The 27,931-nt window shown below is 41.6% G+C and overlaps 1 protein-coding gene across 2 annotated transcripts in view; it reads right to left on the reverse strand.

Annotated features, from left to right (window-relative positions):
- ca8 (carbonic anhydrase VIII) overlaps positions 1–27,164 on the reverse strand; it is a 90,403-nt gene extending 63,239 nt beyond the window's left edge. Inside the window, exon 1 of one of the 2 annotated variants that reach the window (XM_078398567.1) lies at positions 27,062–27,164. The gene's annotated coding sequence lies outside the window, so the exon portion shown is untranslated. Of the gene's footprint in view, positions 1–4,399; positions 4,474–27,061 lie in introns of those variants that run through there. The other variant, XM_078398568.1, reaches the window with a different exon arrangement.
- Between the last annotated feature and the right edge of the window lie 767 nt (positions 27,165–27,931).

The following is a 27,931-nucleotide window of genomic DNA, read 5'->3' on the forward strand; positions in this document are numbered from 1 at the left end:
CTTTCTCCATCACAGGGGACAGACTATCAACTGACATTTACTATAAACCCATTAATTCCCATGATTATCTGGATTATACCTCCTCCCACCCTGCCTCTTGTAAAGATGCTATACCCCAATTCCCAATTTCTCTATCTCCATTGCATCTGCTCCCATGATGAGGCTTCCCATTCGAGAACATCAGAGAAGTCATCACCTGCGTCTCTCTGTGTCCCGTAGTTCTGCTCTTGCATCCGGTGTTCCCAATGTGGCCTCTTTTACATCGGGGAAACCAAGCAAAGACTTGGCAAGTATTGCCGAACACTTGCACTCAGTCCACCAAGGTCCATTGTATCTCACTAACTGCTAACCATTTTAACTCCTTTTCTCATTCCCATACTGACCTTTCTGTCCTCAGCCTCCTCTTTTGCCAGAGTGAAGCTACATGAAAATTGGAAGAACAGCACATCATATTCCATTTGTAAACTGATTGTAAACTTTAGGAGAGCTCACCCTCCCCTCCCTCCACTCACCATCAACAACACCACAGTCACATCTGTGGAGTCATTTAAGTTCCTTGGAACCATCATCTCCAAGGACCTTAAATGGGTGCAGCTGAGGAAACACAATCTGCCACAGGCAATGATGGTCCAATTCTATACAGCCATCGTAGAGTCCATCCTCATCTTCTCTGGTCTGGCTTGGCTCAGCCACCAAGCACGACATCCAGAGGCTGCAACGAATCATTCGCTCAGCTGAAAAGGTTGTTGGCTGCAACCTTCCCCCCCCCCCATTGACGAACTGTACACTGCAAGGGCCAGGAAGCGAGCGGGTAAGATCATCTCTGACCCCTCTCACCCTGGCCACAAACTCTTTGAAGCACTTCCCTCTGGAAGGCGACTCCGGATTGCCAAAGCAGCCACAGCCAGACATAAAAACAGCTTTTTTTCCGCGGGTAATAGCTGTACTCAATAATCAAAAGTCTGGTCTGTAGTCTCGTTTTGCTCTGGTTTATTTCACTCACGTTTAAACCATAATGATGTATTCTTAATGTTTTAATGTTTTATGCTTTATTCTTAATTGTTTACTGTATGTTTGTGTTGGCACTTGCAAGCGGAGCACCAAAGCACTTTTGGTGCTTATATGTGCACCAAATAAGCACATATCTGTGTCCTCCTTCAGGACCTCAATAATATTGTTTGTCTTCCAGAATAATTGGGCTAGATCCATATTCAGAATAAATAGCTGATTCCTCTCATACTTCATCCCTCAATTTAAATAACACATCCACTACATCCCATCATCACTGCTCTCTTGGAGAATCTGATTCTCTGAGCTCCTCACTCGGTCACTGATTAGCTACTCCCTCATCATTGCAATGCCAAATCAGAGGAATGCTGCACCAGTGGTTCCAGCATGACTGGTTGAAGTCTGCTGATGGAGAAAATAGATTGTCTTGGATGACCTCGAACAGCTCTCGCCAGCTTAGAAGGTCTGGCTGCAGATGCCACCATATTGCCAAGGACAGAGCAGTTTAGGCTGACTGCCAGACAGATAAGAGCAAGGGCACTGATCATATGATAGGCATGAAAGTACAGACTGCCCCTTCATTAAAGATGACAGTACCCTTCCCTGTCCATGGATCCACTGTCACTTCTTTGAGATAGCACTTCAGCAATCCTACGTAATTTGTTTAACATTGTTTGTTTAACATTGTGGGCCCAGCAAGATCCTGCAACAATTGAAATGCAAAAAGGAAGCCTCCTTTAACAGGCAAGCACAACAACCCCTTTACAATCGCTTTCTGTTTGCAATAATTGCTTTGATGTCAAATTTGCGCCATGAGAAAATAACACAAGAACTCAGCAACATAAAGACTAGCCAGTTCCTGCTGAAAAAGGCTCAAATACTTTGAGCAGTCCCTGTTCAAAATGGTGTGGGAGAAGTGTGTTTGAATGTGTGGGACATTGGCATCAGGATTGAGGAGGGAGGAAGCTGCTCCAATGGGACAGAATCTAAAAGAATAAAATAATATGCCATATAGACCATTCGTTACATCTCTATAATAATCCATTATTTGGGATGTAAAGCTAAATTAGTAGATAATCTCATTATTCAAGCAAGTGGTCATTTCACACGAGTAAATCAGCAAAACTATGTAGACACTGCACATTATACCTCTCTCCCCCTGGGCGGAACCTGTGTTAAATTTTAGCCAGAGAGCAAAGGGAGTAGGACTTTGTTCTGCCTCATAATACTGCAATAACCGTGATCCATTTCCTGCCTCAAGTAAAAGACACGTAATAAAAAGAAGATTTGCAATATTCTATAATAGATATGAGAGAAAGGATGAGATCTTTTCAACATTTTGGGAAATAATTGAGGCCAAAAGTAAAAATCTGCCCTGGTATTTAAAAAATTCAATTTGAGTCAAAAAATTGAGTTGTCACATTTAATATAATCAATTCCAAAGTTTAAAGGGCCTGTCCCACTTAGGCAATTTTAAGGTGACTGCCAGCGACTAGGCTGTCGCCAACAGTTCGCCAGGGTCTCGCGGACATGATCGTGAGGAGTCTTCCAAAAATCGTAGTGGATCTCGGCGCGTCGCTGAGAAATCATCTGGTTTGAAATTTCTCGGCAACAGCTGGCTTATCGCCAGGTATCGTTGCTTATTGCGGGCGCTGTCGCATGCTGTCCCCAGGTTTGATAGGTTCTCTTAAATGCATTTAGAAGCACATAATATTAAAATAAGTAAAGTCATTTCAAAATACCAGATGAAAATGTTGAATAAGTAAACAAATAACCTCCAATCAGTTCTGGAAAAGAAACTGGAGTCAATGCAATTAGACAACAGAAGTAAATTATTGAAAAGCACACTAAAAAGAAGACAGTTCTGGGGTTGTTGATTTTCTTAATTATTTCTTAATCTCCATCTTTGACACCCTCGTTGCCATTCCAGCCATTGGAGCCCAGATGACTCCCATAAGGCAATATTTGCATCCATGCCACACAAGTAATCTCAAGACCAACCAAACTAACACAAGACACAGCCAATTATATACTTTTGCAGTGCAATAACAATTGAAATGTGACATGCAATTTAAAAATCTGTTTTAAAAAATCTAATATTGCTGTTAAAAATATTTTTACCAAAGGATATTGATTGCTGCAAATCATTCTTCCTGAATTCTGAGTATCAGAGCTGCCACAGTATGTGGATGTTCCTGACCGAGGCACTATTTATTGAGTACTAGACCAAGTGGACCCGTTGGGCCCATTCCTCGTAGGGTTTTCATTGTGACATGGGAAAATCGCGTTTTTTCTTTAAAATAAATTGTTAAAAATTTTTTTTAAATAAATCTCTGCCAGAGCGAACCGTGGACCCAAAGCCTCTCCTGCATCCTCCCCTCCCCCACTCCCCCCCTCCCCTCTCACCCCAACGCCCCCCACACCCCCTCCCTCCCCTACCCTACCACCCTCACACCCTCTAACGCCTACCCCACCCCAACTCCCCTGCCCCCACTCCCTCTCTCCTCCCACCCCCACGCGCCCCCCTCCCCTTCTCCCCCACCCCCTCCCCCTCCCCTTCCCCCCTACCCCCTCCCCCCTCCCCCCCACAAGATAATTCCATTGAGCAGTTAAGTCTGGAGTAAAATATAACCCAGAATGGGTAAAGACAGTAGCTATCCTAGATATTCTTTCCTGAATTATATTAATGAACCAGAATAGTATTTGGGACAATCCTTTACTTTTATGGTCATTAATGCAGATACCCCCTTTTTAAAAAAAATCCAGGTTCATTTGATAATTTTAATTCTGCATTTGTTGTGAGATTCAAACTAATGTTTCAAAATCAATTGTCCAAATCTCCATTATAACTTCATTAACAATAGCAAGTTATAAAACCCAGAGCAATATAGAAATGATCTTTATTGTGATAACGATTACTGCAGTGTGGTGTATACCTCTTTCTCTAATTATTTGTGTTAGTGATGGCACAGTATCAATAGGTAACGCTAAACAAATATTGAAACCTTTATACTGGTCTTAACTGAACATTCCAGGATTATGTGCAACATTCTCCAATTTTATTAAAACTAAGATTGCACCTAAAATTGTATAATAAAATATTACCGTTTCATAACATTTCTGCAAACAAGTCACTGTTAATGATGCAATAGTATATAAATGTCATATATATTGAAGATTAATTTAAAAAAGAATATTAAATTTCTGCATACCATAGTCTTTCTCATATCCCGAGGTACATTATCATTTAAATGTCTATAAATTTATGTAATCTCAAAATATCCAAAATATATAAATTAATCTTCCATAATAGCAATGGTACTTGATTAGTACATCAAAGACCATGATCATAAATCATATTAAGACATAAAATAAGACAGAATAAACAAACCAAAGATGAACCTTGAAAGCTCTAAGAATTAGTCTGGATCACAAATATCTGTCAGAGTCCTGCACTGTCACCTTGCACTGCAAATTAATGTTGCCTAGATAGATGCTGATGCTTAGGGTGGTTGACTCATAATTCCCTCAAGGCAACAGGCAATGAATATAACTTCACTCCCACATACAAATAACATACATATATTAAAAAAACATCACCAAGGAGAAGGAAATGGTGGATCATGAGATCAGTGTGGGTATAGTAATATTCTAGGGCATGTTGAAATCACGAGGTGGAAGTGTTGGATGTATTGAAGAACATTGAGGTGAATAAATCCCTGGGGCCTGATACCATCCATGCCAGGTTATTCGAGAGCCAAGAAAGGAGATGGTTGGGGGCTTGACATAGATCTTTATATCCTCTATATCCACAGGTGAGATCCCAGTAGTTTAGAGAGTAGCCAATGTTGTTTAAGAAGAACAATAGGCATAATTCAGCAAATTATAGGCTGGCAAGACTTACGTCAGCAGTAGAGAGGCAATTTGGGAGGATTCTTCGGAATAGAATCTATTCACTTTTAGAGAAAACATGGATTTATTTGGGACAATCAATATGGCTTTGTGTGGGGCAGGTCATGTCTAATGAATATGATTGAGCAGGTGATGAAGGTGATCGATGAGAGTGATGCAGTGGATGTTATTTAGATGATCTTTAGAAAAGCATTTGACAAGGTCCCGAGGATCCAGAGGATAAGTCACATGGAAACCATGGTGACTTGATAGATTGGATTCAAATTTGGCTCGGCATAGCAGACAGAAGATAGTGGTGGACGGTTTCTTCTCTAACTGAAGGTCTGTGATCAGTGGTGTTCTGCAAGAATCTGTACTGGGAAGGACCTCTGTTGTTTGTGATATTTTTAAATGATTTGGATGAAAATATAGATGGGCTGACTAGTAATTTTGAAGACAACACAAAAAATGGTTGTGTTGTAGATAGTGAAGAAAGTTGTTAAAGGATACATTAGGATAAAGATTAAAAGGAGATATGGGCAGAGAATTGGCAAACAGAGTTTAATTCGGAGAAGTGTGCAGAATTTCACTTTTGGAGAGGTCAAATCTAAAGGGGAAGTGTAGAGTAAATGACAGGCGCCTGAGGAACATTGATGTATAGAGGGATCGTGTGGTGCAAATTCATAGCTCTCTGAAAGTGGCATATGGTGGTGAAGAAGGTGGAAGGCATACTTGCCTTCATTGGTTTTGGGCATTGAGTACAAATGTCAGGAAGTCATGTAGATGTATACAATTTTGGTTTTAGCACATTTGGAGTATTGTGTGCAGTTCTGGTCACCATATTACAGGAATTTTAGAGATTTTAGAGAAGCTGTTAATGGGGATCACCGTTTTGTTGCCTGGATTAGAAAGTATTAACTATTAGTGCATACGTCAAAAAACTTGCATGGGCCCAAAGACCAAATAAAATTTACATATCCACGGTTACTATCTCAGTTAACCCTTAATCAAGCACATTCTTGATGCTTTTTGCCAAAACATTCAGGTATTAGAAGACAGACTTGTCCATGCTTAGTGTGCAACTACATGAAATGAGTTTTTAAAAGGTTATAAGAAATCTGTTTCTTGTTAACTTTAAATGAAAAGTAGGCAAACATTTTTTAAACAAAAATTTAAAGGATATGTCGAAAAGCACAGTCTGTGGAGTTTGGTCACAAATCAGAAAGAAACCTCACCAAGCATTGTGGAATAGGCCTTAAATGGCATACCCATGTCCCTACTTTGTGATATCAGTGTATTGACTGGCATCTCCTTATCGTTGGATAATAATTTTTATCGATGTACCTTTCCATTCCTGTGAGTTGCCAACATCCAAAGCTAGCATCTATGTTTTTTGCAATATCACAATGAATACTCTTCAAAAATTACTTTATTAGATTTTTTTTAGATTTAGATTTAGAGATACAGCGCAGAAACAGGCCCTTCGGCCCACCGGGTCCGCGCCGCCCATTAACACTATCCTACACCCACTAGGGACAATTTTTACATTTGCCCAGCCAATTAACCTACAAACCTGTACATCTTTGGAGTGTGGGAGGAAACCCACGCAGGTCACGGGGAGAACGTACAAACTCCATACAGTACAGCATCCGTAGTCAGGATCGAACCTGAGTCTCCGGCGCTGCATTCGCTGTAAGGCAGCAACTCTACCGCTGCGCCACCATGCCGCCCTTAGCAGTAAAGTGCTCAGAGATCGTGCATAGTCATGAAAGATGCTGTAATTAATGCAAGCCTTTCAATATACAACTGTCCTGCGAAGGGTTTGTACACAAGATGTAGGAGCGTAGAAATAAAGTAAATTGGAATATTTATTGAACATTTGAGCTCATTGAATATGATTATGGCTGATCATCCGAGTATTCCTGTTTTATCCCCATATCTCTGACAATCATTGAGTTATACAGCACAGAAACAGGCCCTTCAACCCAACTCATCCATGCTGGCCAAGATGCCAATCAGAACTAATCCCATTTGCCTGTATTTGGCCCTTGTCCCGCTAAACCTTATCTATCCATATACTAAAATATCTTTTATATGTTGTTATTGTACCTGCCTCAACCACTTCCTCTGGCAGCTCGTACCATATACCCATCACCCTCTCTGTAAAAGGTTGCCCCTGAGGTTCCTTTTAAATCTTTCTCCACTCACCTTAAACCTATGCCCTCTTGTTTTTGATTTCCCTTCCCTGAGAAAATGACTGTGTGCATTCACCTTATCTATGCCCCTCATGATTGTGTACACCATCACCATCACCATCGTCCAACAACAGTGGTGTCGTCGACGAACTTGAAGATGGATGTCCAGCTACACAGTCATGAGAATAGAGTGAGTGGAGCAGGGGGCTGAGCACACAGCCTTGAGGTAAACCGGTACTGATTGTTATTGAGGAAGAAGTGTTTTTGCCAATTCGACCAGACTGTAGTCTGTTGATGGGGAAGTAGAGGATTCAGTTAAATGTGACCACACCAGCGTCCTGTACCATAATATCTCAACTCCTATACACAATGCCATGACTAATGTGCCAATCACTTTTTTCACCAGCGTGTCTGCCTGTATCACCACTTTCAAAGAATTATGCACGTAATCCAATGTCCCTCAGTTCTAAAACACTCATAGTGTCTATTGTTCATTGTGAAAGTCCCACCCTGGTTTGTCTTTCCAAAATGCAACACATCTGAACACCATTTCCCATTCCTCAGGCGATTTACCTAGCTGATCAAGATTCTGCTGTAATTCTCGATAACCTTCTTTAGTGTCTATCATACCATCTATTGTAGTGTAATCTGCAAACTTTATAACCATGTACATTTTCATCCAAATTATTTATAAAAATGACCCACACTAGGCTCTGGGGCACATCACAAAATCACAGGCTTCCAGTTCAAAAAACAACCTTCCATCATCACCCTCTGTTTCCTACCATCAAACCAATCATGTATCCAATTGGTTCGCTCATCCTGGATACCATGTGATCTAACTTCCAGATTAGCCTACCATGTGGGACCTTACCAAAGGCTTTGCTTAAATCCAAGATGCCCTCATCAATCCCCTTGGTCAACTCTTACAGATTTGTGAAATACCATTTCTCATGCACAAAACCTTGCTGACTATAACAAAAGGTTTTCATTGTACCTCGGTACACGTGACAATAAACTAAACTAAACTGAACTATCCCTAATCAATCCTTGTCTATCAAATCCTGGTAGCTTCTGCCTCTCAGAATCCTCTCCAGTAACTTACCCACACTGATGTCAGGCTCACTGGCCTGTAGTTCCCTGGCTTGCCCTGGCTGCCCCTCTTAAATAATAGCACAACACTATAATAGCCTCCAGTCTTCCAGACTTCACCTATGGTTAAAGTGACCTCTTTGTCTGTAAGAATTTCATCTACCTCCATCTTGAAAATATTTAATGATGTGTCTAAAGTGCCTTTTGCAGTGGAGAAGCAGTAGACTAGTTGATGTTTTATCAGGACAATTTATTCTCCGAGTGGCAATTTATCCCCAGCCCTTCCCACAGGACTTTTGGTAGAAGTTATTCTTTTAATGGTGGTCATCATTAACGTTTTGTGTTCAGTTTTACTCAACCATGAGGCGATGCTGTTTCCATCCCCCACTTTCCCTTTGTCCTTGAATAGCTAAATAGGTCATTACTTGTGGTACAGGGAGGAGGGGGTTGAACACAACTCAGATTGTTTTGTTCCAGACTGTCAGTAGATGATTTCTATGTGCAGCTTTTGTTGGGTTGCTAGTCGTGAATCATTTTCCCAAGAATCTGCTTTGTATTTAGGTAGCCCTCCCCTACAATAAGTGGATGCTGAAGTAGTGATTCTGTTGTCCTCTGTGCATTGCATTGTATTTCTTGCTCCCGTGACTATGATCAATTCATTTACTGACACCAAATATTCACTGGATTCCAAAAAATCATACCTGGAAATTTATGATCAAAGCTTTTTAAAAAGCAACACACTATTTGAGCTTTTAAAATCCCCCATTTTAAAGGATGAAAATGGTAATGCTCTAATTTAGTATTGCAAACTGTTGTTGACTCTATTGTGTTCCGACATATGGAAATATTTCTTCAATCTTGCAATCCACTACTGCCATCTACTGCTTACAAGTAGTAGTTGCCAACAATTTTCAAGATATCGAAAATTATGAAAATATAAATGTATTGCCTTTTCCCAATCCCAATGCCAATCTTGATGTCAGTGTTATGTAAGGACTGGAATGGTTAACGTTTTCAACCAGTATGTAGATTGTGAGCAGCCTGCAGAATTGTTGCCTAAAAATCATTTTTTCATTGAAGTGGGCAGTGCTTATGTCCATTTATTTGGCCCGTAACAAGCCCCATTCAAAAGTTTCAGGATGGGTTATAGAAACATAGAAAATAGATGCAGGAGGAGGCCATTTGGCCCTTTGAGCCAGCACCGCCATTCATTGTGATCATGGCTGATCATCCACAATCAGTAACCTGTGCCTGCCTTCTCCCCATATCCCTTGATTCCCTTGATTCCGCTAGCCCCTAGATCTCTATCTAACTCTCTTTTAAATTCATCCAGTGAATTGCCCTCCACTGCCTTCTGTGGCAGAGAATTCCACAAATTCACAACTCTCCGAGTGAAAAAGTTTTTTCTCATCTCAGTTTTAAATGGCCTCCCCTTTATTCTTAGACCATGGCCCCTGGTTCTGGACTCCCCCAACATTGGAAACATTTTTCCTGCATCTAGCTTGTCCAGTCCTTTTAAAATTTTATACGGTTCTATAAGTTCCCCTCTCATCCTTTTAAATATTTAGGACATCCCGACGTGCCGATGAAGCAGAAGATAGAGCAGCATCCAATCACTGTAAGTTTGTAATAAACTGAGCAAAAAGCCCAGTCGAGGAATGCACAATGGATGTAAGGAATGGAAGATGGCTGTCATTAGTCTAAGATCAATTGCCTTTTGTCTTAAAGTCTCCCCCAAATGCCACATTGGAATTAAGTTCATTTATAGGTTTCATGGTTTAGCTGGACAAAATGTCAAAGGGAGAGGAGAAGCCATACCAGGACACACCTCTTGGTTGCTATTTCATCACATAGAGATTGGCCTAATCAATTTCTGACATCCTTACCAATAATTTGCCGCATTAGTTGTTTGAAATGGAAATTCATTGAATAGTTCCAGTAAGAAACCAGGCCATTCAGTCCAGCAAATCCACACTAGCTTAATGCAAGAGCAATCGATCCTTTCCAGGTCTTCCTGATACTTTTCTTTCAGATATTTATCCAGTTTTCTTTTGTAGTTGAATTAGATTCAGAATATTATTCTTGATATTGCATTCCAAACTCCAACTATTCGGTGTGTTAAAACAACTTTCCTCACATCACTTGCTTTTCTTTTGCCAACCACCTTTATTCTATGTCCATCATGTTTGACCCCTGTGCAGTTTCTATTTATTTTCTTTGCCGCTATCCTTCACCTCTTTTAATTAGAAGATCCTCTCACAGTCTCCAAAGAACAATCTCAGCTTCTCCAGTCCTAATTCATTAGTCCTTCGTACTAATGCTCATCATCCTGGAATCATTTTGGTGAATCTCTCTAAAACCTTTGCATTGTTCCTAAAAAGTGACATTCAGAACTAGACATAATACCCCATTTGAAGCCAAACCGGTGATTTACAGACAATCGTTGTGATTAATTTTGGCTTTGCATTCTATTCTTTCATTTACAAAATTCATAATCTTGCATCTTTTTAAGCACTGTGTAGGAAGGAACTGCAGATGCTTATTTACACTGAAGATAGACACAAAATGCTGGAGTAACTCAGCGGGACAGGCAGCATCTCTTACTTAAAAAGTCTTTCTTTTTAAGTCTATCTTTTTAAATACTGCCTCAACTTGCCCCACCACTATCAATGTACTATGCGCGCATATTTCCTGAGCTCTGTTCTTGCACCTCTTTTAGAATTGTGCCCTTTGCTCAGTCTTCCTACTAATATATAACACAACATACCTCAATTTTACATTTCATCTGCCACCTATCCACCAGGCTGCCTATAATTTCTTAGCTGTCTCCCTGACAGTTCATTATACTTCCAGGTTTAGTGTCAAAATTCAGAAATTGGGCCCTGTACACCCAAGTTCAAATCATTTAAATATATTAATAAAAATAGTTGTCATAGCACCAACCAGTGGGGAACTCCATTGCACACTTCTCTCCTGTTCAAAAAACTCTACTTTTCAACATTCGTATTACTCAACCAATTTCTAATCCATTCTCTGAAATCTCTTTTATTCTTAAACCTTTATAGCAGTCCTATTATATGTCATCTCAACCAATGCCCTTTTAAAGTACAAATCTCCCAATCTACCTTGTTGTGGCTCTTACCCTTTTTCATTTGCATTTTCTCTAAACTGTAAAACTATATTTTGCATTTTTTTGTTTTTTCCTCTGCACTACCTAATGTACTCACTTAGAGCATGATTTACACCGCAGAACAAAGTTTTTCACTGGATCTCATTTCATGTGACAATAATAAACTAATACTAACACCAATCGCCACATCAAGAAGACTTCAGTCATTCCCGCTGAGTTACTCCAACATTTTGTGTCTTTTTTTGTAAAACAGCATCTGGATTTCCTTGTATCCACATCCTTTATTCCCTCGCTTTCCTCAGCAAACAATGATGAAGCCCATCTGGATCAAATGGCTTAAATGCATCTGGACAATCTTGTACATCTGTCATTTCCATTCAAATCACAACCACAACTTAGTTTGTTGCAACCCCTAAAACACCTGCTTCCTTGGTGATGATTGTTGTAAACTATTTAATCAGCACCTCAGACACACCCTCTGCTTTCACATGTAAATGGCCTCTTTGGTCTCTAATTGACTCCATCTCTTCTCCTTTCATACATTTCCTGACCACATAGCTGCAGAATATTTTTAATTCCCTCAATTTTGGTTAACATTACCACATTTGCATGTCAAGACATATTAAAATATTTTTGAAAAACTCTTCCATATTAATAGTTACACTTTTTCCCCGTTTATCTTTTCCAGTTCTTCAAATTAACCAAATTAACTGGTTTATACCAAAGATGGACACAAAGTGCTGGAGTAACTCAGCGGGTCAGGCAGCATCTCTGGAGAAAAAGGATGGGTGACGTTTCGGGTCAGAACCCTTCTTCGGACTAAAAGTGGAGCGGAGGGCTCCCCTCTACTTTCTATCTGAAGATGGGTTTCGACCCAAAATGCCACCCGTCATATTCTCTCCGGGGATGCTGCCTAATTATTTGTTTACCTAACCTTTGCTCAATAAAGTCGGTGGCATCGCAGATAGCGAAGATGGTTATTAAAAGTTACAGTATGATCTTGATCAGTTGGGCAATTCAACTAAGGAATAGTTTAATGCACATAGGTGGGAGGTATTGGATTTTGGAAAGTCAAATAAGGGCAGGACCATCACAGTGAATGGCAGGGCCCAGGGGAGTGTTGTACAGCGGAAGGATCTAGCAGTGCAGGTACATAATTCCTTCACAGGAGACAAACTAGTGATGGACATTTACTATAAACCCACTGACTCGCACAGCTATCTGGACTACACTTCTTCCCACCCGGTCCCCTGCAAAAAGTCTATCCCCTATTCCCAATTCCTCCGTCTATGCCGCATCTGCGCCCGGGATGAGATGTTTCACACTAGGGCTTCAGAGATGTCCTAGTTCTTCAGGAAACGGGGCTTCCCCTCCTCCATTATAGATGAGGCTCTCACTAGGGTCTCTTCTACATCCCGCAGCTCCGCTCTTGCTCCCACTCCCCACACTCGCAACAAGGACAGAATCCCCCTCGTTCTCACCTTCCACCCCACCAGCTAGCGGATCCAACGAATCATCCACCAACATTTCCGTCACCTACAACGGGACCCCACCACTGGTCATATCTTCCCATCCCCTCCCCTCTCTGCGTTCCGCAGAGACCGTTCCCTCCGTAACTCCCTGGTCCACTCGTCCCTTCCTACCCAAACCACCCCAACCCCGGGCACTTTCCCCTGCAACCGCACGAGATGCAACACCTGTCCCTTTACCTCCCCCCTTAACTCCATCCAAGGACCCAAACAGTCTTTCCAGGTGAGACAAAGATTCACCTGCACCTCCTCCAACCTCATCTATTGCATCCGCTGCTCGAGATGTCAACTTATTTACATCGGCGAAACCAAGCGCAGGCTCGGCGATCGCTTCGCTGAACACCTGCGCTCAGTCCGCATTAATCAAACTGATCTCCCGGTGGCCGAGCACTTCAACTCCCCCTCCCATTCCCAGTCTGACCTTTCTGTCATGGGCCTCCTCCAGTGCCATAGTGAGGCCCACCGGAAATTGGAGGAACAGCACCTCATATTTCGCCTGGGCAGTTTGCAGCCCAGTGGTATGAACATCGACTTCTCCAACTTTAGATAGTTCCTCTGTCCCTCCCGTCCCCTCCTCCTTCCCAGATCTCCCTCCATCTTCCTGTCTCCACCTATATCCTTCCTTTGTCCCGCCCCCCTGACATCAGTCTGAGGAAGGGTCTCGACCCGAAACATTACCCATTCCTTCTCTCCCGAGATGCTGCCTGACCTGCTGAGTTACTCCAGCATTTTGTGAATAAAAACCTTCGATTTGTACCAGCATCTGCAGTTATCTTCTTATAATTCCTTGGAAGTGGCATCATGGGGTGGTCAAGAAGGCTGGCCTTCATCAGTCAGAATATTGAGTAGAGAAGCTGGGATGTTATGTTACAGTTGTACAAAATGTTGGCGAGGCCATATTTGGAGTATTGTGTTCAGTTTTGGTCACCATGCTATATAAAGGATGTCATTAGGCTGGAAAGCATACAGAGGAGATTTACATGATGTTGCCAGAACTTGGGGGACTGAGCTTCTGGGAGAAATTGGACAGGCTACGACTTTATTCATCGGAGCGCAGTAGGCCGAGGGGTGATCTTCTAGAGGTGTATAAGATCATGAGGTGCATGGATAGGATGAATGCACAGAGTATTTTACCCAGAGTAAGGGAATCAAGAACCAGAGAATTTAGAATTAAGGTGAGAGGGAAAACATTTAATAGGAACCTGAGGGGCAACTTTTTTTGACACAGAGGATAGTGGGTATATGGAATGAGCTGCCTGAGGAGGTAGTTAAGGTAGGTACTATGACTACATTTAAAAAAACATTTGGACAGGTACAAGGATAGGAAAGGTTTAGAGAGATGTGGGCCAATGCTGACAGGTGGAACTAGTGTGGATGGGTCATCTTGGTTAGCATGGGCAGGTGGGCTGAAGGGCCTGTTTCAGTGCTGTATAACTATAACAATGACTACATGTTTAGGAAATCTGTGTCCATGATGTTAAGCAAATCCTAACCATTTTCATCATCAAAGCCCTTTAGATTTCTGAAGTTGTTCCTAATACAACATTCAGAAACAGATCTGAGTCATTATTTCTACCACTCCCTGGACTGAAATGTTTATTGTGTCATTTTTACCACATCCTGCCCTCTACTTATTCTTTTCATGTTTCTCAGCTGAATTAGGGTTAGGGTTAGTATGTTTATCCACATATAAACATACTGATGAGAATGAGAATTGTGAAGCCATGTAAAGAGCAAAAAAGGTTACAAGTCAGAAGTGAGAATTTAAATTGGACTATCTTGGTATGGCACAGATGTATTAGACAGCTATTGGGTTGATGAGGGTTGGTCCCTGATGGACAGCCTTGAATAGAAGGTAAAACAAACACACACACATGTGCATAGTGACAACAAAGGAAACATGAGAGAAATGAAAAGAAGCAACCAGCTGCTACATCAGTGTGAATGACAAAATGCATAGCATGAGTCTCATTGTTTCTTGACGACCGGCGTTCAATACCATCATCCTCTTTAAAAAAAAATTATTATCAAAAATTGTACTCAATTATTTAATAACAATATTTACAATACAATGAGACAAAACAGAACCCACCACCAGAATACTATACAAACAAATATACCAAATGAAACTATTATACAATTATATTACAATCCCCATCCAGGATACATCCAATCCCCCGTGATGCCCAGCGGTCCCGGAAATCCTCCAGGGTGCCCGTGGACAGCGCGTAGTCCCTCTCCAACACCACCCGGGCACGGATGCAACCACGGAAAAGGGGTAGGCAGCTGGCTCGAGCAGAGCCCTCCTCCGCCTGGCGCCGTGAGTCGTGGATGGCCTGCTTGGCCAGGCCCAGGAGCAACCCAACCAGGACATCTTTGGCCCTACCCTCTCCCCTACGCACAGGGTGTCCAAAGATGAGGATGGTGAGTGAGAAATGCAGCCAAAAGGCATCATCCTCTTCAAGCTTGTTACCAAGCTCACGGAACTGGGTCTCTGCGCATCCCTCTGAAATTGGATCCTCGACTTCCTCAACCACAGACCACAGTCTGTTCAAATTGGCAGAAATATGTCTTCCTCATTAACTATCAGTACGGGAGCACCTCAAGGCTGCGTGCTCAGCCCCCTGCTCTACTCACTCTATACTCATGACTGTGTAGCCGGACACAGTGCGAACTCCATCTTCAAGTTCACCGAAGACACTACCGTTGTTGGACGAATTATAGATTGTAATGAGTCAGTGTATAGAAGTGAGATCGATCGATTGACCAATTGGTGCCAGCACAACAACGTGGCTCTCAATATCAGTACACCCAATGAACCGATTGTGGACTTTAGAAGAGGAAAGATGAGGACCCATAATCCTGTTTATATCAATAGGATGATGGTGGAGAGAGCCAAAAACTTCAAATTCCTGGGCGTGCATATTTCCAAAGATCTTTCCTGGACCCAGCACACTGATGCAATTATAAATATAGCACATCCTGAGAAGATTACAGAGATTCGGTATGTCAGAGAGGATTCTCATGAACTTCTACAGGTTACAGTAGAGAGCACATTGACTGGTTGCATCACAGCCTGGTTCGGCAACTTGAACACCAGGGAGCGGAAAAGACTGCAAAAAGTTGTGAACACTGCCCAGTCCATCATCGGCTCTGATCTCCCCACCATCGAAGGGATTTATCGGAGTTGCTGCCTCAAAAAAGCAGCCATCATCATCAGAAACCGACACCATCTTGGCCACACATTCATTTCACCCCTGCCATCGGGAAGAAGGTGCTGGAGCCAGAAATGTCTTACGTCCAGGTTCAGGAACACCTTATTATTATTATTATTATTATAATTATTATAATTATTATTATTATTATTATTATTATTATTATTGCAATACTACTGTTTCTTTTTTGAGTATGTGTGTATATATATATATATATGTGTGTGTGTGTGTGTGTGTGTGTGTGTGTGTGTGTGTGTGTGTGTGTGTGTGTGTGTGTGTGTGTGTGTGTGTGTGTGTGTGTGTGTGTGTGTGTGTGTGTGTGTGTGTGTGTGTGTGTGTGTGTGTGTGTACTTGTGGGTATGTGTATATATATCCACTGATTTTTTTTCTCTCGTTTATCCTATTGTTTACAGTGTACTATGTTTACATATTCTATTGTGCCGCATCAAGTAAGAATTTAATTGTTCTATCTGGGACACATAACAATAAAACACTCTTGACTCTTGACTCTTGATTACTATTTTTCAGAATGGAGTCTTGCTCGAATTTTGGAAATGTCAAGGAGCTAGCAAGCAGACATGGGATATTGCTTGTTACTAAATGACCACCAAAGATCCAAAGGTGGACCGATGCTGGCACTAAAATAAATGGCATGTAGGTTGTTGTATTTGCAATTAAGGAAATGGGAGCCTCAATGAGGGGATATCCATTGGATTTTTTTTATATGGGCTCTGGAATATCATGAGAACTTTACGGTTCACTAGAAAACTAAACATATCTGTTCCCTTCCGCACCTTCTGGCCATGATACTTTTCCTCAGCAGGCCAACCACTGTTCATCACTGATTTGACCGACTTAATTTTGATTTGAGTGATGTTGAGACTCCAATGATCTTTTCTAAAGATTGCTTGTAAACATTAATAAAGCACTGATTGTGATGGGCATCATTCTTGTGAGAGGTGTCAGAGGTTATGGAGAGAAGGGATGAGAATGGGGTTATGAGGGAGAGATAGATCAGCCATGACTGAATGGCTGAGTCGACTTGATGGGCCGAATGGTCTAATTCTGCTCCTATCACTTATGATCTTATGACTATTAACAGATGAGTTAATATGGCAAAATGAGTAAATAGCTTTGAAATCCAGTGAGATATACATAGCCAACATTTTAATCACCTGCTGCCCCATTCTATGATTAACAAGATTCAACAAGACTTTGGGGGAACTGACAAAAAAAATGATACCATACATATGATGTGATATAAAAATGTCCTTGATGCAAAATGTGCTTTCATGAAGTGTAAACATTATCTTAAGAGATCTGTATGCATACAAAATGGCACCAACAAAACATATTAATGCTAATTGTAATGACCCTCATGTTCATATGAGTACTATAATAATTAGAGAAATTGTTTGTATTACAAGATTTGTTTGAATAATATCTTTTCTTTCCACTGGAGATATTGTGGAAAGAAGCTGGACCATGAGAAAAAGGAAAAAAAAATCAAACAGTTGAAAAGTTTGCACCTTAAAAATAAAGCTGGAAGTTAATATTCTAAAGCACAATGTTTTCCTGGTACAGCAGGTACGAGGTAAGTTAGAGCCCATCTTTTCTGCTTATTGTCAATCCTCCTCATTTATTTATTTTATTCAGAATCATGTACACTGGCCAGAAAAAGAACTGCAGATGTTGGTTTACAATGTGCTGCAGTTACTCAGCTGGTCAGGCAGCATTTCAGGAGAACATAACAGGTAACACTTCAAGTGAGGACCCTTCTTCAGTCCTTGTAGAATCTGAAGAAGGGCCCCAACTCAAAATGTCACCTATCCATATTCTCCTGAGATGCTGCCTGGCCCTTTGAGTTACTCCAGCACCTTGTGTCTTCCACAGTGGCCAGAAACCAAGGTCTTATAATTCAAAGAAATGTTGCAGCCAAAGGAACTTTATATCAAATAGTGCTTACATGTAAACATTAAAAAGTTGTTACACCAGAATGCTTAGTTCCACAAATCTGAAATATTATAGTCTTTTTATTATGTAATGAATTTACTTTTCTAACAACATATAGTTTTGAAATTATGTGCGTGCAATCTAGAAATCATAGGTTTTGGAACTTGCTTTCTTTCTGCCTGAACCTGTGCAACACAACATTGTCTTGACCTGGTTTCCTGGCAGCGGTGTGATCTTTTTGCACAGAGTGCACAAGAGCCTTGTCACAAATGTAAATAAACATCTTACAAACCATCCATTAGTGATGCTACAGACAGGCCCTGCTTTTAGAACTACAAAGAGAAGAGGGAAATTTGGACAATAGTCTGTTCTGTAAGTACATACATTACTGTATGTAATGTTTTATATTTAAATTAATAAATATTAGTGACAATGTAAAGGAAGAGAGTAGATACAAAAACAGCACAAAGATATTAGTCTTAAATTTGGGGAAAGCACTTGACCCACAACCACTCTTCGCCATCTATATTCCCTATTTTCTCATAAAGTATGATGTACAAATGGTTGAAATGACTCTAATTAGCAATTTGCTATGGATAGTAATTCTACATGCATTACCTGAGCCTGGGAAGATTTCATTACAGAGGACTCTATTGCCATTATGCATCACATATTAGATTGCTGCTTGATGAGGAGGTCATCCTTGAAATGAGCAGGCTGTTTGGAAAACAATCAAATAACTTTCATTAAATAGTGTTGCAGAGGAAAAAGATTCTCCGAGGTCCAAATCTCAGTTCTCAGCAGTTGACCAGCAGTCTTTCAGTATTTGCTCTACCCTTCTCTTATCCATGCTCTCTCAGTGCTTTACCAAGGAGCTACCCCTGCAGCTCACAATCTGAAATTCTCCAATCCTTTGGTACATGATCCATGGTTGTGACATTAGGATTGAGTTATGCAAATTGCTACGCATATTGGGGGAGATTTGTTTATCCTTTGTTTGACATTTCAGAATGCAGACAGCAATTTAGAGATTACATTTGAAAAGAAAAACAATATAATGCAGTATATTGTAGTATATACTGCAGTACTGCAAAGAGGATTTGATGTAAGAAAGTTATTATGTAATTGATGAGGTTAGGGAAGGGTAAGTATAGCACAGTATACCCCATTCGCTACAGACTAGAATCTAATATTATGGAATATAACCTCCAATCTTCACCCACCACCTAATGATATTTCTTTTACGTATTTGTTCTTTGATGTGACACTGGTATGCCCATTCCTTATTACCCATTCCTATTTGCCTTGAGGGCATTCAGAGTAAGCAATGTAAAGTGGACCTGAAGTCATATGTAAACAATTCAGATAGGTGTGGCAGATTTCTCTTCAGTGGGGTATTACTGAGTCATTAGGGATTTACAAAAATCTAGCCAATTGCATGGAAATGTCACTAAGAATTATTCTGCTCATTTTACATGTTGTTGGATTAAAGATTTGATCTTAAAGATTAGCCACTGCATTAATACTATAAAAGCAGAAGAGAGAAGAATGAATGGCCGCTAACACTCTGGCTTACTTGCACTTGATGTGAATTTCGAAATACCATGATACAGACCGAAGGTTGTCCCATTACTCCATCTTAACATTATACATTTGTGACAGTGATATCCCCAATCCTCACAGTAGCAATGAAGATGTCATTGGAGCAAGATTCCTCAAGAACACAGAAATCATGTAGGTCATAATCATGTGGAGACATAGTCTGTTGCTGAAAACTTCCAGAATCTTGAAATGCCAAACCACCATGCATGCCCTCTCATCCATCCTCAGCAACCGTAGATTTAGGGTCTCGCTTGGGGACTAGACCAGCTCTGTCAGGACCCTGAATGATGGCCTCCCCCAGGGCTCAGTCCTAGCTCCCCAACTCTTCAACATCCATGTGAGTGACATGCCAACTACCTTGTCCAGGAAGTTTGCATATGCAGATGACCTTGCCCTTGCCTACCAGGGAGCGGCCCTTGAGGATATCAGCAGAGTGCTAACCCAATACTTGAAGGGGATGGAGGAGTACTTCACCTTCTGGCGACTTCGTCCCAACCCATCTAAGACAACTGTCACTGCCTTTCACCTCAGCAATTGGCTCGCTAATGCCAAGCTCCGAGTGTCTTTTTGAATATGAATATGAATAAGTTTATTAGCCAAGTATGTGCATATACAAGGAATGTGCCTTGGTGCTCTGCTCGCAAATGACAACACAAACATACAGTTAACAATTAAGAATAAAGTATAAACAAACAATAACTTCGGTTGAGGTAACATAACAAAACAAACAAAAAAGTTCAATATATTTTTAAAATCTACATTAATGAAAAACAAAACAAAAGCCCAAAGTCCATGGAGCAACCAAGACTGTTGGTAGGTTGAAGTTTAGTTAGTGTTTGGGGTGTTCAATACCTGGATAGTTGTTTGGAAGAAGCTGTTCCTGAAGCTGGAGGTCATGGTGTTCAGACTCCGAAACCTTCTTCCTGATGGCAGGAGTAAAATGAGAGCATGGCTATGGAGGTGTGGGTCCTTGATGATGCTGGCAGCTTTTTTGAGGCAGCACCTCCTTTAGATTCCTTCAATGGTGGGGAGGTCAGTACTTGTGATGGACGAGGCCGTGTCCACCATTTTTTATAATATCCTTTATTTATCGGTGTTCGAGTTGCTGAATCAGGCTGTAATCAGTCAATATGCTCTCTACTGTACACTTGTAGAAGTTCAGGAGCGCAATTGTGAACATACCAGCTACTTTAATCTTTTAAGGAAGTAGAGACATGGACAAGCTTTTTTTATGATTGCATCAATGTGTAGGACAGTTCTTCAGAGATGTGCACGCCCAGGAACTTGAAATTACTGATTCCAACACCAATCCATCGAAGAAGACATGATTGTGGATCTTTGGCCTTCCTCTTCTAAAGTCAGCAATCAGTTACTGATGTTGGGAGCAAGGTTGTTGTTCTGGAACCATTCAATCAACCAATCAATCTCCCTCCTATACCGTGACTCATCGTTACCTGTAATTCGTCCAACAACAGTGTTGTCACCAGCAAATTTAAAGATAGAGGTGGAGCTGCGTCTGGCTACACTGTCATGGATATAGATTGAGTAGAGGAGGGGACTGAACTCACAACCTTGAGGTGCCCCTGCGCTGATGGTGATTGAGGAGGAAGTGTTATCAATTTGTACTGATTGTGGTCTGTTGGTGAGGAAGCCGAGGATCTAGTTGCAAAGGGGTGCTCAAAGACCCAGTTCCCTGAGCTTTAGTTTAGTTTAGTTTAGTGATACAGCATCGAAACAGGCCCTTCTGCTCACCGGGTCCGCACCGACAGCGATTACCCCATACACTAGCACTATCCTACACACTAGGGACAATTTACAATTTTTACTGAAGCCGAAAACCTACAAACCTATACATCTTTGGAGTGTGGGAGGAAACCGGAGCACCTGGTAAAAACCCATGCAGTCACAGGGAGAATGTATAAACTTTATACAGACATCACCCATAGTCAGGATCGAACCCAGGTCTCTGAAGTTGTAAGGCAGCAACTCGACCGCTGTGCGACTGCGCCGCCCAGCTTGGAAACATGTTTGGAGGGATTGATCGTATTAACTGTTGGGCTGTTGTCGATGAACAGCAAAAGCAAGTCAAGTGTTATATATGTGCAAATTATTGTCATTGCAATGAAAATAAAATGGTAGATACCATAAATTCCACAATGCCATTAAAATATTGAGCATATTTTTCCAATAGCTGAGTTAACTGGTATGTATTTTAACAATCATGAGAGTTAGAATGTGGCAATCATGAGCAATGCATTTCTGTTTGTCAGATTTGATGCGAGAATGAAGACATTGGCAAAAACCCTAATTGTCTTTAACAAACCTGGGGGTTGGGGTCGGAGAGGAGGAGGATACTGTTTTCTATGGTTGAAATTGGGACTGGACAATTTCCCATTCCCATGAACCCCATTCCCAGTCCTAGTGCTGAAGATCAAGATCTGGCAGTTTGATTATTTTACCACGTAAACCACTTGTTTAAATCATCATCATCATATCATATATATACAGCGCGGAAACAGGCCTTTTTCGGCCCGCCAAGTCCGCGCCGCCCAGCGATCCCCGCACATTAACACTATCCTACATCCACTAGGGACAATTTTTACATTTACCCAGCCAATTAACCAACATACCTGTACGTCTTTGGAGTGTGGGAGGAAACCGAAGATCTCGGAGAAAACCCACGCAGGTCACGGGGAGAACGTACAAACTCCTTACAGTGCAGCACCCGTAGTCAGGATCAAACCTGAGTCTCCGGCGCTGCATTCGCTGTAAAGCAGCAACTCTACCGCTGCGCTACCGTGCCGCCACATTACAGTTCATAAGTTCTAGGAGCAGATTTAGGCCATTTGGCCCATCAAGTCTACTCTGCCATTCACTTATGGCTGTTCTATCTCAACCCCATTCTCCAGCCTTCCTGCCTTCAACCCCATTCTCCTGCCTTCACCCCATAAATCTTGACACACTTATTAATCAAGAATCTGTCAAAATCCACCTTAAAAATATCCATTGACTCTGCCACCACTGCCGTCTGTGGCAATGAATTCCACAGATTCACCACTCTCTGACTAAAGACATTCCTCCTCATCTCCTTTCTAAAGGTATGCCCTTTAATTCTGAGGCTATTGCCTCTGGCCCTAGACTCTCCCACTAGTGGAAACATCTCTCCACATTCACTCTATCCAGGCCTTTCACTGTTCAATAGGTTTCAATGAGGTCCCCCCTCATCCTTCTAAACTCCAATGACCCCAGGTCCAGTGTCCTCAAATGTTCATCATTTTGCATTATTGCATTGTTAGGCTTGGATAGAGTGGATGTGGAGAGGATGTTTCCACGAGTGGGAGAGTCCAGGACTAGAGGTCATAGCCTCAGAATTAAAGGATGTTCTTTTAGGAAGGAGAAATTTCTCCAGTCAGAGGGTGGTGAATCTATGGAATTCTTTGCAACACAAGGCTGTGGAGGCCATGTCAGTGGATATTTTTAAGGCAGAGATAGATAGATTCTTGATGTAGGAAAGAACAGCAGATGCTGGTTTAAATCGGTAGACACAAAATGCTGGAGTAACTCAACAGGACAGGCAGCATCTCTGGAGAGAAGGAATGGGTGATGTTTCAGGTCAAGACCTTCAGACTGATGTTAGGGGAGTGAGCGGGACAGAGATAGAATGTAGTCGGAGACAGTACGACTGGTGGGAGAACTGGGAAGGGGAAGGGATGGAGAGAGAGGGAAAGCAAGGCCTATTTGGTTAAGATTCTTGATTAGTACAGATTCTTAATTAGAACAGGGAAGGCAGGAGAATGGGCTTAGGAGGGAAAGATAGATCAGCCATGATTGACTGGCAGAGTAAACTTGATGGGCCATTTGGCCTAATTATACTCCTAATCCTTATGATCTTATTAAGCTTCCATACCAAAGAATTAGTTTAGCCAAAGTTCTCGGGGAGATTTTTTTCTTGACACAGAAAAAATTAGTTCTCTCCTTTCTGCTGCACCATTCCAAACCTCTAAAAAATCTACGCTGCATTGTTGGTTATAGAGTCATAGACTCATAGAGTGATACAGGGTGGAAACAGGGTGGAAGGGCCCTTCAGCCCAACTCGCTCACACTGCCAACAATGTCCCAGCTAGTCCCACTTGTCTGTGCTCGGTCCGTATCCCTCCAAACCTGTCCTATCCATGTACCTGTCTAACTGTTTCTTAAACGATGGGAGAGTCCCTGCCTCAACTACCGCTTCCGGCAGCTTGTTCCATACACCCACCACCCTTAATGTGAAAAAGGTACCCCTCGGATTCCTATTAAATCTTTTCCCTTTTACCTTGAACCTGTGACCTCTGGTCCTCGATTCCCGTACTCTGGGCAAAAGACTCTGTGCATCTACCCGATCTATTCCTCTCATGGTTTTGTATACCTCTATAAGATCTTCAACAAATCAGAGACCACACACAAATGTGACCTTTGCGGCAAAGACTGTCACTCCCGCATTGGTCTCTTCAGCCACAAGCGACGCTGCTCTAGCCGAGCGAGGTGTGGAGTAAGCAGCCAACTAGGATGCATCACCCATGGGGCCTAAGTGATAAGATCTCCCCTCATCCGCCTGCACTCCATGGAATAGAGACCAAGCCTACTCAACCACTCCCTATAGCTCACCTGGCAACATCCTTGTCAATCTTTTCTGAATCCTTTCAAGCTTGACAATATCTTTCCTATAACATGGTGCCCAGAACTGAACACAATATTTTAAATGCGGTCTCACTAACGTCTTATACAACTGCAACATGACCTCCCAACCTCTATACTGAATACTCTGACTGATTTCTTTGTTATCAATAATAAAATTCCTAGGTTAGACAGTATAAAGCTATCTGTACAATGCAGTTCTGCATTGCAAGTTGCAAGATTTGACATATTGCTTTCTGTTGCTGAAAAGGAGCCAGTGGGTAGATATTCTTGCGGTAATCACCTTTGTAGCTACTGAATCATCCCTAAACTTAAAGTAGTTTTAAGGTCAGATGTTCATGGGTATTGAGCATCAGATGACAAGATAATCCTGTCACAGCCTTTCTTACGATTCACAGAATTTTCAGACTATTTTCCTTAGAAAGTCACTTTCCCTTCAGCTTAGTGCAATGCATATGGATGATGTAAGATAGCAGCACAGGGCGGCATGGTAACACAGTGGTAGAGTTATTGCCTTACAGCACCAGAGACTCGAGTTCGATCCTGACTATGGGTGCTCTCTGTACGGAGTTTGTACGTTCTCCCTGTGACCATGTGGGTTTTCTCCAGGTACTCCGGTTTCCTCCCACACTCCAAAGACATACTGGTTTGTAGGTTAATTGGCTTCAATAAAATTGTAAATTGTGCCTAGTGTGTAGAATAGTGTTAGTCTACGGGGTGATCACTGGTCGGCGCGGACTTGGTGGGCCGAAGGGCCTGTTTTTGCACAGCGTCTCTAAAGTCTAAAAGTAAAGTCCAAAGTAAAGCAGCGTACAAGACACCTAAAATGTAATGTGTCTACATTATAGAATCCGCCAATTCAAGACCAAAAATAAGAGCAATAGAAGGCGGTACTCTGGTAACAATTGGTGCCATTGTTAACTCATAAACAGGCAATCAAATATTTACTTTAGGTAACATGACAAATTGCTGTATTACTTTACACCAATTCATGTTTCATGATTCATGATTGGCAGCCGGACTTTGTTCAAGGGTTCTTTGTAGACTAACCTTTGGAGCTTTCTGTAAACATCACTGTTGCCCATCACAGTGAAAAATTAGTCACATGGCACCACCAACAAAGGATTGACAAAGATTTAAAGACACAGTTATTGTTCATATCAAAGATTACATACAGTATATATTCTTATTGACTCTTGGTAATTCATGGGCAGTTGGGGTTATTACCAATTGACTCTTGGTAATTCATGGGCACCTTGCCAATGATAGAGAGTTTCCAAAACTTGAATTTTCTTTGGAAAATACTTTCTTGAAAACCTCTTAGTGTCTTGTGAATGCTATTTTCTTTTGCGAGCAGTCCCAGCATAGTCCAAAATCCACCCAAAATACCTTACTGTTGAGAACAAGGATGTCACCAATCACAAAAAAGACTGTGGCTGTGAGGTTAAAGATCCTAATGCTGAGTCTCCAGGATAAAGGCTCAGTGAGTACGATTGTACTGGCACCAATGGATAAACTCAGAGATAGAGCAAAGCTATGGACTGCAGCATCACTTTAGCACAGAAAGGTACTCTAAAAACTGCACCAGCTGATTTCAAAATAAAAATTAAAGCAAGGAAGGCTGATTGAGTCAGCAACATGGTGGGACACACTGTTTAGTTGTTTTAGGTTAGAGATACAGCACAGAAACAGGCCCTGCAGCCCACTGAGTCCACACCGACCAGCGATCCCACACATTAACACTATCCTACACACACTAGGGACAAGTTACATTTATAGCAAGCCAATTAGCCTACAAATCTGTACGTTTTTGGAGTATGGGAGGAAACCGAAGATTCGGAGAAAACCCACGCAGGTCACAGGGAGAACGTACAAACTCCGTACAGACAGCACCCATAGTCAGGATCAAATCCAGGTCTCCGGGGCTGCAAGTGGCACCAGGGCTGCAAGTGGCAGCTCTACCGCTGCGCCAACCCGCCGCACTGGACCTATCAGAATTAGGACTTCTTGGCCCCAGATGTAATACATAATGGCTGGACCTTATACTGCATGGGGTGTGCTAATGAACACTAACATTCCATCCCCAAGGATACCAGCATTATCAAAACAAAGATTTTGACAAATTAAAGACATGTTTATCACAAATAGGATTTAAAGGCAAGTCAGGGTGGAGACCAAGGCAATCAAATTGTTCAAATCTTATGTGGTGCGGATAATGAAGTTTTTCAAGACCAGTACTATCCCTGAGCGATAAATAAAGGGCAGGAGGAATTTAGCGGGTCAGGCTGCATCTGTGGAGATCTGCTCTTTTCATCCACAGATGTTGCTTGACCCGCTGAGTTTCTCTAGCATTTTGTTTTTGCTTAAGATTCTGGCATGTGCAGTTTCATGGGTCCCCAATAATATTCTTGATGTAGAATAAAATGCTAAGAATGTGCTGTGGGCACATGCATTCAAGAAAATGGCAGCAACAGCAAATTATATCGAAAACCTGTTGTGGCAATGGCATTTTGGTGATACTAATTAGTAATAGCCAAGTACCCAGAAAATCTCACACTGCAAGGTTCTGCATCTGTCTGGTATAGATTTGTCAATATTCCGTAGGATTTCCTAGTCACATTAATATAGATTACTCAGATAGTCAGTAGGTCCATACTGTTGAGGCATGTATACAAATAACCTCTGCAAAGCTGGGCCAGCCTGAACATGTTTCCTAACTTAGTGTGGTGAGCACTAAGGGAAAAGACAATGACTCAAGGCAAATAGACTCACCAAACCACTGAGTGAGTCAGAAATATCCATTTTGACTAGATGATCATAGCAAGACGCAATCCTGAAGATGCTGAGATGATTTCTGATGATGAATCTGTTCTTGGTGTTAATATCAATTTAAGTCCTGTTGAAGAGTCATGGAACAGCAGTGATTTTAGCAAGATAAATACTTTGTCACAGGCAAATACACAGCTCAGGTCAAATCACTTAAGACCGGCGGTCAACAGACAAAATCTTTAATGACTGCGCAAATGTATGACGGTACAGGTGCCCCTCAGCTGACGATGGGGTTCCGTTCCGAGAACCCTATCGGAAACCGAAAATATCGTAAGTCGAAATGCATTGAATATATGTGATCACGTGGCCGGAAGCAGGCCGCGGCTCGCTACGAGTCGCTGCCGTTTGCACCATCGCAAAGTCGAAATATTGCAAGCCGAAGCATTGTAAGCCGGAGAGCACCTGTATGTGTATGTAGGATGCAAGCACCACATTAGGTTGTGCTTTTCTATTACACCACAATGTAGTACACGCCCATTTTTAGGTTAATTGCGTGATAATGCTGTGGTTAGAGCTGAACAGAAATTGAGCAGAAATTTTAAGCTCCACCCAGAAATTAGTTGGAAAGTACAAAATACGATCATGTCAAAACTTTGGACAATCTCAGAGAGCCATCCTTATTCATATACCCCCAACAATCCTGTACGGAAGCCATTCCTAATTGATTGATATACCCATATGTTTAATTTTTTTAACTCAGAGGGTTTTCAAGAATCAAAAGTCAAAAATGTTTCATTGTCATATGTACCGAAAACAGAACAATGAAATTCTTACTTGCAGCAGCATAACAGGTCTGTAAACACAGATCTCATA

The sequence above is a fragment of the Rhinoraja longicauda genome, chromosome 4 (genome assembly GCF_053455715.1).
Source record: "Rhinoraja longicauda isolate Sanriku21f chromosome 4, sRhiLon1.1, whole genome shotgun sequence".
Taxonomy (NCBI): Eukaryota; Metazoa; Chordata; class Chondrichthyes; order Rajiformes; family Arhynchobatidae; genus Rhinoraja; species Rhinoraja longicauda.